At 43.7% G+C, this 14,102-nt stretch overlaps 1 long non-coding RNA gene across 1 annotated transcript; it reads left to right on the top strand.

Moving 5' to 3' along the window:
• Window positions 1-4,446: 4,446 nt before the first annotated feature.
• On the top strand, window positions 4,447-9,381 carry LOC144766559 (uncharacterized). The gene is made up of 2 exons (XR_013597838.1): window positions 4,447-4,684; window positions 9,306-9,381. It is a non-coding gene; the product is annotated as an uncharacterized LOC144766559 (long non-coding RNA).
• Window positions 9,382-14,102: the final 4,721 nt, after the last annotated feature.

Here is a 14,102-nt window from a genome sequence, read left to right as displayed (position 1 = left end):
CATTTATTATTATTATTTTTTGAATTCTTTTTATTATTATTATTCATCGACATGCATTATATGAGCAGAGGAGACTGTTTACATTTTACCACAGGTAAATATTCTAGTAGATTTGTGCGAAAGCTCACAGTAGAGACATTTTCCTGGGGTAGGGGATTCCTCCTGAGCAGCACGCCGCAGTGGAGGGCGGGGGGGGGGGGGGGGTCGCAGATGCCCCCTCAGTATCTGTTCCAGGGGCTCCTTCTTCAAAACCACTTCCGGGGACAGTCCCGGGCCACATAAACAGTCTTTTCCCTGAACATACACCAGTCTATATCATCTTTCCAAGCTTCAACCATAGGCGGTTGCGAGGAGCCCCACAGTTGTGCTAATGTTTCTCTTCGCTAACGTGAGCCCCGGGGTAACCCTTGTTTGCTGTAGGTAGAGGTCAGTGGGCTCCCATACGTTCAGAATGCATCTCCGAGCTTCCATTTGCAGATCTAGCCTGAGAACTTCACTGAGAACGTGGTGTATGCTGCACCAATATGCATGTGTGTGGTCGCACTCCCACAATATGTGCATAAATGTACCCTCATTCCCACATTGTCGCCTGCAATCTTCTACTTCTGCTCTACCCATACGAACTATACCGGGCCCTGTGATGTAGATTCTGTGGAGAATTTTGAGTTGGACCAGTCTCAGTCTGGCCTGGATAGCCACCTCCCGCGGGGAGGACACCGCCTCCTGCCACGTCTCATCGTCCATCTCAATCCCGTGCCGTATCCACCCTTCCCTGAGTGACCGGAGGGGGTCTCCCATGTTATTGATTATTTTTTTATAGGTTAGGGAGATGGCCCTCTCAAGCGGGTAGCCATCAAGCAGTCTATCCGCTAGTGGCGAGGCGTCGGGGGGGGGGGAGAGCGTCTCGGAAGTTGGGATTCAAGGGCATGACATAACTGGGAGTATCTGAAACGTTCTGAGTCAGCTAATTTGTACTGTTGCTACAAGGAAGTGAACAGCCTCACTCCGCCTTTAACCCAAAGATCTCTAACGTGCGAGATTCCAATAAGATCCCGTTTATCAAAACCGTTCGTCCTCCGCAGGTTTCCCGGCCTCTCGGAGTCCCACAGGGGAGTTGCTAATGTAAGTTTACGATGCCTGCCCATGTGCTTCTTTGCCACGTGCCAAATGTGTACTGAGTGTTTAGTTGGCCCAGTTAATAAGTGTTTCTGGGGTTGAGACTAGAGTGCTCTGTTATAGTTCCCTCCTGATAGTAGCCACTGATCCATAGCATACCCCGGGTCGTCTGGGTGTCCGTAAGTGCCTTGACTTGATGGCTGTGAGGTGTGTCACCAAGTAGTATTTTTGGATATCTGGGAGACTAATCCCTCCCAATTTAATGTCAATTTGGCTAAGGCTATACAAGGCTTTCCATCCCACAATAAGTCCCTCTGCAGGTCTTCAATTTCTTTAAAATATGATGCTGGAACTGGGTCTAGGGAGTTTTGCAGTGCCTATAAAAACGAGGCAGGGCCATCATTTTAACAAGCATTTGCAATGCAATAGGTCTCGCAGTTGTTAGAGTTTGAGCCAGTGGCATTGTAAATGGCACTGCCTTTTATTTATGTTTTGGGTTTTCAACCGTAAATAAAAGGCATTGTCAATTACAATGCCAAAAGGTTAAACTCTCGCAAATGCGAGACATTGCAAATAACAATGCCTTTTATTTACGTTTTCGTTTTTAAAACATAAATAAAATGCATTGTCATTTACAATGCCAATAGCTTAAACTTGCGTAAATGCGAGACCTATTGCATAGCAAATGCTTGTTTGTTGTTCTTTTTAAGTTATGTATGCTTGCAATAAAAATTAAAGATTTTAAAAAATCACACCAGTTTCCAGGGCCAGACCTATTGAGTTTGCCAATGCTTGATTTAAAATGTAATTGGTCTTCAAATCACCTTGAATTTTAAGAACATTGTTTGAAATGTAAAAGGAGAAAATAATATTTAACTAAATAATGGAAACAAATACATAACATGAATATATCAAGCGCTAACAGAATCAACTGCCTGATCTCCTAAGGAAAAAAAATGACAGCATGTATAATTTAATATTTTTCATTTGCAAGCTGTTTCCTTCTTCTTCTTAAATTGTTTTGTGGCTTTATAAGTAAAAATCTGCATTAGACAATGATTATCAGTTTTCATTCCTTCCAAAATACACAGTCTATAATTTAGAGTACAAAGAATATGGCAATTGACCTTCAAAAGCAGGTTTATGAAGATAAAATGTACCGCGCTAGTGAAATGGCTATGTCTCTATCTATAACGAGATGAAAGAAGCATTGGCGGCCAAGCCACTAGATCTTAACTCTGGGACTTCTTGGATTGTGAATGGTTTTGGCCATGCTGTGCAGCATGGCAAAAAAAAGGAATACAAAATAGCCTATGATGCAACTGAAACGTGGTTTTGTAGGCATGTGCACCACACACGCATGGTCCTGTAAATTATGCCGGCACCTTTTGTCTTATTTAGCGCTCCAAGTTGGATAGGTAAGTAAATAAAAAAATAATAACGTGCAAAAGCTTTTTTAAGAGTAGGTGAGGGAGGCAGCAAGGGGAGGGGGGCTATAAAAAACTATTAAAGGGTAGGCAGTGGTCCACAAAACTACTAAAGAAACAAACAAAAAGTAAACTTTTCATTTTAAACGCAGTCCTCTTTCTTTTAAGTACATCAGACTGCAGTAAAACAAGTCTACTCTACTGCAAGTCAATAACAGACATGGTGTTCTGCTTTTCCGACCAGGCCACCATCCCTGTGATAGCCTCCAACTATAGTGCTCCGCAATTTTTGTGACAGGATATTCGGAGGGGAAAGGATGTGGCTTAACAGCTAGAACAGACGACTTTGAAGCTGGGGCCCAGGCTCAAGGCTGATGGGAGACTCAAGCATCCTGTGATTCTGGGCAAATCACTTCATCTCCCCGTCCCCGGCCTAGAAGTTAATGTGTCCGACTGTCACGCAACTGGTGCTCATGTAAAGCGCTCTGAAACCTTTGGCTCAAGTTCGCGCTATATAAAACTGTAAAAAATAAAAAATAAAGTACATCCGGCCCGTAGGCACAAGAGCACGTATTCACCTAGACATGCACTCCGTGCCTCTCTTGAGTGACTTTGTTGCTGACGTAGGAACAAGCAGACCTGTCTTCTAATCTCGGCAGCCTCGACTAAAACTTGTGCGCTCCTGGGCAGCACATCCCCACCCTGCGCAATGCTTCACTTATCTGCCAGAACAGCAGTGCATTGAGCCTGAAAACCAGTGTTTCCTGCTGTTCCTCTCCAATATCTTTTTACCTTTAGAGCAGCAAGTTAAATGCGACGCCGTCCCTTTAATCCATGCTCGAGGACGTGGGTCCCACGTGGAGCACGAGGAGTGGAGGCAGACAATGCTGGTTGGGGGTGGCACTCTCCGGCTGCACACCCCAAAAGAGAGCCGGCAGTCCCCACCAGATGGGCTGTCTCCCGAGGCGGGGGACAAGAGTGTGTGTGTGAGCAGCAGGACAAAGCAGAGACTTCAACCCCGTCAGCAGGTGCAGGGACCCGCACATCTGCTTTGCGAGATGAAAGAGCTAAACCCATTATCTGTGTTATTCCAGCGTCAGCCTCACGTGAATGAAAGAAACCGAGCCTCTGCCTGAACAACGCGGCCAGAGAAAGCAGTCCCATGCACACACAGCGACGTCATCTGCCCTCCTAGTGCAAGGAATACAACGCACTCCCACCCACACACACACAAAAGCACACATGCTAACCAATCATCTCACTGTCAAAACACCCACTTGAGTCCAGGTCTGGCCACATTGCAAAAACACACACGAGCAAAAGCGCACACAAGGGCAAACTTACACCCGCCTCAGACACGCGATGCACGCATACACCTATCCACACACACACGCACGCCCCAACCTGCTCCTGACTACTCCAAATTCACTTTTGCATCCAACACATATGCTCACAAAAACATTACACCCCGCTGCTTCATGCGCAATTGTAGAGTTCGTAGAATTTAAGTAAATGTTTATCACGTGCATAGTTTCTCATGATGTATATTATCACGCGCATCTCTTGAAGAATGTTATCTTTCAAGAGACGCGTCTCTCGTGGCAATGATTACCTGTAAGCTTCAACTGTGAGTTTGTCACTTCTACAGTTGGAGTTTACCGGGTGTGGATGTGCTCCTGTGATGTGTTTTGGTTTATCTTAATAAACCCACTTAAAGACTTCAACGACGTCTCCTGTATATTACTTTCAACAAGAGAACCGTCACTTTACATTTGGCGACGAGGACCTCCATTTCACCAAAGAAAAAGCACATCACCTACCTTGCACGATCCCACTACCCTCACCGCCGACTCTAAGACCTCCACAAGCTTCACTACGGAAAAATCCGCCGCCGATTGGCCGTCTCCTCGCAATTTTGCATAATTTTATGCATTTCTACAATTGTTGACGGACCCTGCTGCGCGTCACTCATGACGTTAACGAGATCATCATCTCGTTCCTAACACGTCATCACGCATGCGTAGGAGCGTGGTTACGCTTGGAGGCCATTTTAATTTGTTTCCACGTTACCATAACAACCAGTTACCGATCGGAGAGATCAGAAGGGAAACAACCGCGTTTACTCATTTAAAGGATTTACGGTGAGCGGTTTTTAAAGAAATATATTGAATTTTACCTCTTTTTGAGGATTCTAAAGGAATATTTAAACAACTTTCAGTAAATTTTAATTTTACAAATTTTGTCTTTTCAACATTACATTGCAATAAGCGAAATGGCCACGAGCCAGCAAATAGTTACATTAAATTATTTTTTACCAGTACCTGGGAAACCTAAAGAACCTTGGAGACATTGGTTTCAAAACTTTGAAAGTTATTTAATTGCCATAGGAGCTGATGAATACTCTCCTAAAAGGAAATTGGCAATACTTTACAGCAACTTAGGTAAAGAGGGCAGACAAATCTTCAACAATCTTCCCAACCCTCTTCCATCCTCTAGTGGTGGAGGTGACATTAATGAATATTCTGCTGCAGTTTTAAAATTGAAAAGAAAATTCCTTGAACTACCTAGTGTCATACTCGAACGTTTTAATTTCATGAAAAGACGTCAGGAACAAGATGAATCTATTGAAGAATTCATATCTGCTTTAAGAAACCTTGCTGCTGAGTGCAGTTTCGGAACTTACCTTGAAACTGCATTGAGAGATCAATTCGTGTATAATTGCTGTCACAAGAAAATTCAAGAAAGAATATTGAGTTGTAGAGACCCTTCCTTATCTGAAGTATTAGAAATAGCTAAAGGTATTGAAAGGTCCATTGTATCGTCAAAATGCATTACTGAAACTTCTTCTCTCATTCAACCTGATACAAATATTAATGCTTTATATACTAGAAATAAGCCCTTTCAGAAACCTTTTCAAAGAAGAACAAATGCCTTTTGTTTTCGTTGTGGTTCGAAAACACACTTAAGTAACAGCCCAATTTGTCCAGCTCAAGGAAAAAAGTGCACTTTTTGTCAAAAAATAGGGCATTTTCAAACCGTTTGTCGTAATCGTAAGAGTTCTCAGATTAATAATATTTCTTACATTACAGGTGAAAACTCTGATGATGTCGAATTTATTAACACTGAAATGAAAAATACCACTATTAACACTGTTGAAATTGTTACTCCCAATAGAAACTTAATTGAAAAAGAAATTCTTTCTATTCATTCAGTTTCTATTTGCATGGTTGATTCCAATGGTCTGGCACACGCAAAAGATCCAACTTGCCAGGTAATTGTTGATCATTTAACAATTGACATGATGGCAGATTCCGGTGCCCCCGTGACCATTATCTCTGAATTACTATTCAATACTCACTGGTCTTCCAAGATTGCCCTTGAACCATTGGATATCATACCAAGAGCATATGCTGGAAAAAGCATTGAAATGTGGGGATATTTCATTACTAGCATAATTTGTTTAGGTAGAAAAATATATACAAAAGTATATGTTGCTACTAATGGAAAATGCATTGTTGGATGGCAAGATCTTGCCAAAATGGGTCTCAAGCTAGTCCCTGGTTCTGATTGCCCCGTTCAGATAAATGAACAATGTGATGTATCCTTCGTTAATTTCATTGATGTAGGAATAATTAACAAAATCATTTCAGATTTTCCAGAAGTCTTCAATGATTCAGTTGGTAAGATTAAAAACTATGAACATCACATTCGCCTTAAACCCAATGCTATTCCTGTCATACACAAATTGAGGAATGTTCCTCTTAATGTAAGAGATGATTTGAAAAAGGTAATTTTGAAGATGGTTGATGAGAAAATAATTGAAGCTGTTGACTCATCTTTATGGGTCAGTCCGATCGTAGTTGTTAAAAAAAAAGATTCCAGCATTCGTTTGTGTACCGACCTTCGATCATTAAATCAAAATATTTTGATTGACTGTTATCCATTACCCAAAATTCAAGAACTTCTCACTGGACTTGCTGATTCTAAATTGTTTACGCTTTTAGACTTAAGGAGTGCATACCACCAAATTCCCTTAACCAAATGTTCATCTGAACTTACCACATTTATTACTCCTTTTGGAGCCTTTAAATATCTAAGACTCCCCTTTGGTTTAGCAAGTGCCGCAAGTGTTTTTCAAAAATTTATGAACAGCGTTTTATGCAATATTAAGAATGTACAAGCATATCAAGATGATGTTTTAATTCATTCCAAAAATGTTGATGAACATGTTAAAGACTTATATGTTGTTTTATCTCGCTTCAGGGATGTTGGTATCACCCTTGGTACAAAAAAGTGCAAGTTTTTTGTTGAAGAATTAGACTATTTAGGTCATTCCATCTCTACCATAGGTATCAAACCTAAACTTTCCCTTACTCAGGCCATTCAAGATGTACCCATTCCAAACAACAAAGATAATTTGAGATCCTTTCTTGGTCTCACCGAATATTATTCGAGATTTGTGATGAATTATTCTCAATTGGTTCAGCCTCTTAGAATTTTAATGAAAAAGGATGTTTCATTTTTGTGGAATGATGAAGCAGATTTGGCCTTTAATAACATCAAAAAGGTCATCATAAATTCTCCAGCTCTTTCATCCTTTACACCAGGTCTCAAATGTGGCATTTTTGTAGACGCAAGTCAAAAAGGCCTTGGTGCTGTCCTTTGTCAATGGAAAGGTTCAGTAGAACATACCATTGGTTTTGCGTCAAAATCACTCAGCAGTGCGGAATACAATTACAGCACCATTGAAAGAGAAGCCCTAGGTTGTGTATGGGCTGTAGAAAAGTTTAAGATTTACATTTGGGGCTCTCAATTTTTATTATACACTGACCACAAACCTTTAATACATCTTCTAAATGGGAATGGCACTGGCAAAGCCTCTTCAAGGTTAGTTAGAATCCTTTCAAAATTAAATGACTTCAATTTCAGCATTCACCACATTGCTGGAGGCAGAAATATGAGAGCTGATGCTCTCTCTAGATTGCCATTAGAAAATAATAATGACGTACTTGGAAATGATATTGAGTGCGTTGTTGCCTCCTTAGAGGACTTAATTCTCTCTCCTCTTTCTATTTCTGAAGAGGATTGGTTCAAATGCTACACTGAAGATGAAACTCTTATGGCAGTAAAAAACCTTATAATCTCAGGCTGGCCCAAAATTCGTTCTCTTCCCGCCCCTTTAAAATCCTTTGCACAGGTTTCTGAAGAATTAACAATTGTTAATGGAATAATTTTTAGAGATGACCGTTGCATTCCACCTTTAATTTTGCGCAAAAAATTATTTTTCACTGCGCATCAAGGTCATCTAGGGGTAGGTGGTACCTCACGCAAATTAAAAGAGCATTTTTGGTGGCCAGCTATGGAAAAGAATGTAAATGATTGGATTGATACCTGTAGCATTTGTTTAGCTTCTGATAAGCACTGGAAGTTACGAAATGTATCTTTACATAATGTTCCTATTCCTGATGACCCCTGGTTCAAGCTAGCCATTGATTTTTCAGGACCCTTTGAAATTTTGCCTCAAAATCAACGTTACATTGTCTCTGTTATAGACTATTACTCCAAATGGTTTGATTTTGATTTTTGTACTAACCCTGATTCTGCTTCAGCTATAAGATTTTTACAAAGGATTTTTAGGATGGAAGGACCTCCCAAAGAAATTGTTAGCGACAATGGTTCGCATTTTTGTTCTAACGTCATAGAGGAATTTTTCAAGAAATTTGACATAAAACACTTGAGAGTAGCCCTATATTCTCCTACATCAAATGGTTTAATTGAACGAATGAATCGATTTTTAAAAGAGGGCATTCAGACTGCTTATTCATGTAAAGAAAATGTAGAAATTTTTCTAAGAGAGAAAGTTTGGGCATACCTAATTACACCACACTCCACCACAGGCTTATCACCTTTCAGATTACTTAAGAAAAGAAGCCCACATGATACTGTTTGTCCTTCCTGGATTAAAAATCTGATTCCAGAGAAAACTGTTTGTTTAGCATGTTCTGACAGAACAAAACTTAAGAATAATGTTGAGAAACAACAAGCAGTACAAACACGGAATTTTAATGCCAAAGTTGTCTCTAACCCTGAAATTTTTGCAGTAGGTGATTGGGTCATGTTTAAGTCTGTAGATAGAATTAAAAAAGGCCTTTCTAAATTTTCACTCCCTACTCAAGTACTTAAAGTGTCCAAAGGTTCTTTATTTTTAGATAAGAGAGGGTGGCGTAATAAACGTTCACTTGTCAAGTTAACTTCTGACCAAGCCAAGAGCATCCTCAGAACCAAGAGTGAAAATGAAAGTCATTCTGGGTCTTTTCTTGATTTACCACAATTAGAATGTCCAACTCCTAGTGACATTTCTTCTTATTCTCAAGTTACTCCAGTTTCTGATGAGGAAACTTCACCTCCCATTGAAATGTCACTTACTCTTACTGACGATGTTGAAAATGATAGTACTGCTTGCCAAACTTCTGATAATGCATCTAGAACTCATAGAAACTGCTCTTTTCCCACTCGCTTTAGAGATTATTATTTTTGTTAAGTTTCATTTCTAGTAGTTAAGTTTTCTTTCAATTTCTTTATTTGATAAGGAGAGAGGAGATGTAGAGTTCGTAGAATTTAAGTAAATGTTTATCACGTGCATAGTTTCTCATGATGTATATTATCACGCGCATCTCTTGAAGAATGTTATCTTTCAAGAGACGCGTCTCTCGTGGCAATGATTACCTGTAAGCTTCAACTGTGAGTTTGTCACTTCTACAGTTGGAGTTTACCGGGTGTGGATGTGCTCCTGTGATGTGTTTTGGTTTATCTTAATAAACCCACTTAAAGACTTCAACGACGTCTCCTGTATATTACTTTCAACAAGAGAACCGTCACTTTACAGCAATCCACTCACACAGTATTACAAAAACACTCATAAACCACCACAGCATGCACTTAGACTCAATTAACCACTTTTTTTGAAGGCGCCGTGGCAGGAGACTTCAGTGCTCTTGGTGCGCGCAGTTATCGCTTAGGAGCAACTGCTAGAAAGAGCGTGGAGATTTTCAGCTTTGCAGCGAAAATGCAATTGCATCTGCCCGGTGATCCCAGTGTAGACAACAAGCTGGCTCAGCAGAGCCGATCGGGGGAAAATAGGGGGGGGGGGTGCGCGCTGCCAAACCTGAAGCAACCTGCTTGCAGTCGCTCTATGAACGGAGGCACTAGATAGGGCAGCAGAGAGGGTGACGGTCTCCATGCATTTCCAGGCAAAGGCTCTCAAAATTGAAACTTATGTACCGGAGCACGCGAGAGCCGGCGGGACCAGAGGGCGGAGGGGTGATGCTGTCTCACGCACTCCCGATATCTGCTCGCATCTCTGCTTGCCGGGCTCGAAGCAGTTACCCCTTTCTTGGGTAGCGTAAATGTTCCCTTAAAACGTGGCTGCTACCTTTGCTCTTGTCCTAGGGGTGTAAAACGATGCCACATAAGAAAGGATAACACGATTAAAACATATATTGCCTAAATATCTCTTTGTGTGATAATAACACTGACAGAGAGCCATATTGTTTCAAAATGGTTGCCGCGTCCACACAGCTGGGTCGAGGATGTTACTGTTGCCACCGAATTGGGGACGTCTCGTGTGCAATGGCTTCCCGTTAGACAATAAACAAGAAAAACAGAAGACGGAAAGAATCCACGGACGGAATACACGGAGGCCGCCCCGGAAGTCAGGCACGGTCGCCTGTGACGGGGGCGGGGCCACGTCCAGACCGGAAAAGGAGGCAGGCGGAGTCGATGCGTCTCGCGGCCCGGGGCTCCTGTGAGCGGTGTGGAGACCCGGGGCCGCGCTAGCAGGAGGTTGGGCGCCGCGTGCTGAGAGAAGAGTCCCCGACATTGCCCAGGTAAGTTTCAAAAGGCTGGGGGGGCTTGGTGCACTTGTGTGTGTGTGCGTGTATGCTCGTGTGTGTATGCGATGGCGACGGTGACGGCGGGGGAGGGGGGGCCTCGGTGCACTTGTGTGTGTGCGCGCGTATGTGTCAGGGGGGGTGTGTCTCTGTATGTATGTATGTATGTATGTGCGTGCGTGCATGGGCGCTTGTGTGTGTATGCGCATGCGTGTGTGGTGCTTGCGCTTCCCAGGAGACAGCGCCTGGCCACAGCGCGCGTTCCCGTTTCAAATCGGCTCCAGGGATGCGCGCGCCCCAAACTGTCTCCTGGGGAGCACACTCCCTAACATAAGATCTCGGCGGAGACGCGCTTCCGCGCGTCTTTAGCCGAGACCTAACAAGCATTTACAATGCAATAGGTCTCCCAGTATTAAAGTTTGAGCTATTGGCATTGTATATTACAATGTGTTACATTAATTTGTTATCAAACTCTGAATTGTTGTATAAAGATGATTTGTGTCACGTGACTTCCCTACCATCTCCTGCATGGCCTGCTGCCTGCAATGTCGTAATGCAAGAGGATGTTCCTGAAAGAACTTTACAATCTACTTCAGCAAAGACAATCAGACACTGTCAGACACAGAGACGAACCAACACTGTCAACAAACCATAGACAAACGGACACTATCAGAGACACCCAGAGAACAACCAACACTGTCAACTAACCATAGACAAACAGACACTATCAGAGACACCCAGAGAACAACCAACACTGCCAACTAACCATAGACAAACAGACACTGTCAGACACCCAGAGACGAACCAACACTGTCAACTAACCATAGACAGACACTGTCAGACACCAAGAGACGAAGCAACACTGTCAAATAACCATAGACAGACACTGTATTACTCAGAGATAAACCATCACTATCTAATACACATAGACAAACAGACACTGTCAGACACCCAGAGACGAACCAACACTGTCAACTAACCATGGACAATCAGACACTGTCAGACACCCAGAGACGAACCAACACTGTCAACTATCCATAGACAAACAGACACTGTCAGACACCCAGAGACGAACCAACACTGTCAACTAACCATAGACAAACAGACGCAGTCAGACACCCAGAGACGAACCAACACTGTCAACTAACCATAGACAAACAGACACTGTCAGACACCAAGAGACGAAGCAACACTGTCAACTAACCATAGACAGACACTGTCTGACACCCAGAGACGAACCAACACTGTCAACTAACCATAGACAAACAGACACAGTCAGACACCCAGAGACGAACCAACACTGTCAACTAACCATAGACAAACAGACACTGTCAGACACCAAGAGACGAAGCAACACTGTCAACTAACCATAGACAGACACTGTAAATTACTCAGAGATAAACCATCACTATCTAATACACATAGACAAACAGACACTGTCAGACACCCAGAGACGAACCAACGCTGTCAACTAACCATAGACAAACAGACACTGTCAGACACCCAGAGACGAACCAACACTGTCAACTAACCATAGACAAACAGACACTGTCAGACACCCAGAGACGAACCAACACTGTCAACTAACCATAGACAAACAGACACTGTCAGACACCCAGAGACGAACCAACACTGTCAACTATCCATAGACAATCAGACACTGTCAGACACAGAGACGAACCAACACTGTCAACAAACCATAGACAAACGGACACTATCAGAGAGACACCCAGAGAACAACCAACACTGTCAACTAACCATAGACAAACAGACACTATCAGAGACACCCAGAGAACAACCAACACTGTCAACTAACCATAGACAAACAGACACTGTCAGACACCCAGAGACGAACCAACACTGTCAACTAACCATAGACAGACACTGTCAGACACCCAGAGACGAACCAACACTGTCAACTAACCATAGACAAACAGACACAGTCAGACACCCAGAGACGAACCAACACTGTCAACTAACTATAGACAAACAGACACTGTCAGACACCAAGAGACGAAGCAACACTGTCAACTAACCATAGACAGACACTGTAAATTACTCAGAGATAAACCATCACTATCTAATACACATAGACAAATAGACACTGTCAGACACAGAGATGAACCGTCACTATCAAATTCACATAGACAGACACTGTCAGACACCCAGAGATAAACCATCACTAATAACTACCCATAGAAAAACAGACACGGTCAGCCATCCAGAGATAAACCGTCAGTACCAAATACACATAGACAGACACGGTCAGACACCCAGAGATCGTCTGTTACTATCAAGTACCAGGAAACAAACAGAAGTTGTCAAACACCCAGGGATGAACCAACACTATCAAAAGTCCCAAATATTGTGCAGCGGAGGGTTGATGCTTTCGAGGATAGTGGAGGAGAAGGGAAAGGGTGGATGGCGGTGTGTAGAGTGGTTGGTAGACCAGAGGGTTCACACAAGTCCCTGTAACTCCTTCGGTGCAGAGAGGGGGTGCCTTCAAGGGCCCCATTCAGCTCAAAGCCGATGTGTGTTTGTGAAACATTGGTGACTCGAGTCCCTTATCACATTCAGGAGGGGGGGGGGGCGTCATTCTGCATTGTGACTTCAGGGGCTGGAACCAGGGCTCTGTGAAGAAGAAACTGTGAAAAGGACCAACAGAGGCCTTTGGCTGCTTGTCTGCAGCGGGAGGGGGGCGGGGGGGAGGGGGCTTTAGGAACGGCAGATTTATTTATTTATTTATGCATTTTTATATAGCGCGGACTTTACCCGAAGGTGACAGAGCGCTTCACAATAGGAACAGATCGTCTGGTGTCCTTTGCTTCTTCTGACCAGCTGTGTATAATTACTTAAATCATGTTTACTTTTGATGACTCCAGCGGAAGGCATCTTGTGACTTGACCCCAGTGACGCTAGTGATGCCAGTGACGCTCTTGCTGGTGCACAGCAGGAGAGGATGAAGGGCGAGGCGGCAGTCAGTCCGTGTTTTTGCAGCACACCCGTGTATGGAAACATATGCTTCACTTACACACTAACAGTGCAAAACATTTCAAAAGAAAACGGCAACTTTGAAAGAAGTGGTGTGAGGGAGAGGAGGTGGAAGAGTGGGGTGGAGGAAGGGGCGAGCAGAGAATGAAGTTTGGGTTGGGGAGGGCAGAGGATGAAGAGTGAGTGACCCGGGGAAGGAGGGAGAGGGCAAGGGGCCCCTCACAGCTCACTAACCGTCTCCTCTGGTGCCGTGAGGGCAGGGTGTCTCTCACACCTCACTCGCCTTCTCTGGGGCTCGGCTCGGTAGCTGGTGATGTCCGCAGATTGAGACCCTCAGAGGCCTGCACAGAGCATCCCTCGACTCTGAGGGTGAGGGTCCGGAGGGTCCGAGTCCAATCTGGTGAGTACAGCTCACAGTTCACACCCGTCCTCGGAACAGGGGTCCTCAGACAGTTATCCCTTGACCCCTCACCCCACTTCCTGGAATCGGAAGAGCTCTCTGGTGTAGCAGTCCCGGCTCCAGAGAGGCCTGGCCGGGGACGCGCTTGCGCAGCAGTTGCGCACCATTTAATTAATGTAGAACGAACCTCTGAGGCCTGGCCGGGGCAAAGGCTGCGCCTGCGTGCTGTGTACACCATTTAATTTATTAAGAGGCTGGGGGGCCCCCAGAGGCTGGGGG

The sequence above is a fragment of the Lissotriton helveticus genome, chromosome 7 (assembly GCF_964261635.1).
Source record: "Lissotriton helveticus chromosome 7, aLisHel1.1, whole genome shotgun sequence".
NCBI lineage: Eukaryota > Metazoa > Chordata > Amphibia > Caudata > Salamandridae > Lissotriton > Lissotriton helveticus.
This window is presented reverse-complemented; position numbering and strand designations above follow the sequence as displayed.